The 774-nt window shown below is 39.0% G+C and overlaps 1 protein-coding gene across 1 annotated transcript in view; it reads left to right on the top strand.

The window, feature by feature from the left end:
* The first annotated feature begins 234 nt into the window (after window positions 1-234).
* Window positions 235-774, top strand: part of LOC108236357 (cholecystokinin) — a 3,268-nt gene continuing 2,728 nt past the window's right edge. Inside the window, exon 1 of the mRNA XM_017416936.3 lies at window positions 235-679. The gene's annotated coding sequence lies outside the window, so the exon portion shown is untranslated. The remainder of the gene's footprint in view (window positions 680-774) is intronic.

Here is a 774-nt window from a genome sequence, read left to right as displayed (position 1 = left end):
ATCTTGCAGACAGACAGACAGAGTCAGATGCTACCAAAAACCTCCTTACCACCTTGTCAGAGGTAATAAAATAAGAGAAACTAAAACACTACGTTTTTAAATCACAGCAAGAAAACTCAAAATACAACAAAAAATGAAATCTCAAACATAAAACAACAAACCAGGAAAAACAAAATATCGTCAATAAAACTTAAAAAAAACACATTCAGAAAACACAAATACATCACAGAAAATCTAAAAAAAAAACCTTTCACATAAAACAGCTAAAACAAATCATATTTAGTAAAACTTGATTTTGTTCTCTGTCAGGAAATTTCTTTTGTGTTTTTTTTTTAAGTCATGTTTGGCTCCATAGTTACGCTGGATATTTTGAATTGATTACAGAAATCCTCTGACAGATGACTGGATTTCTTGTGGAAACACATTGAGTTGTTTTATTGTTATGGCCGTGTAAAACGGCTCTTTACAGACAGGTGAAAAGCAGAATTATTGGAGTTTTTTCCCCCCGTATTGCTTCCTTTACGCACGTCCCTTCAAAATGTGCAAACCCACCAGCTGTTCTGCCGAGAAGCTGTTATCAGTCTTTGATTTGTCGTTGGTATAAAAAGGGCGGCTGAGCTCAGAGTCGACACGATTCCACCTGCTGCGTCACTTCATTCTGAGCACATCGTCTGCACAGGTACAGTAGGTCAGCAGCAGGTCTGCAGCAGGTCTGCAGCAGGTCAACAGTAGGTCTGCAGCAGGTCTGCACCAAGTCAGCAGCAGGTCAGCAGC

Source organism: Kryptolebias marmoratus, linkage group LG3 (assembly GCF_001649575.2).
Source record: "Kryptolebias marmoratus isolate JLee-2015 linkage group LG3, ASM164957v2, whole genome shotgun sequence".
Taxonomy (NCBI): Eukaryota; Metazoa; Chordata; class Actinopteri; order Cyprinodontiformes; family Rivulidae; genus Kryptolebias; species Kryptolebias marmoratus.
The sequence above is the reverse complement of the archived record's forward strand: the minus strand, read 5'-3'. Positions and strand labels throughout refer to the sequence as shown.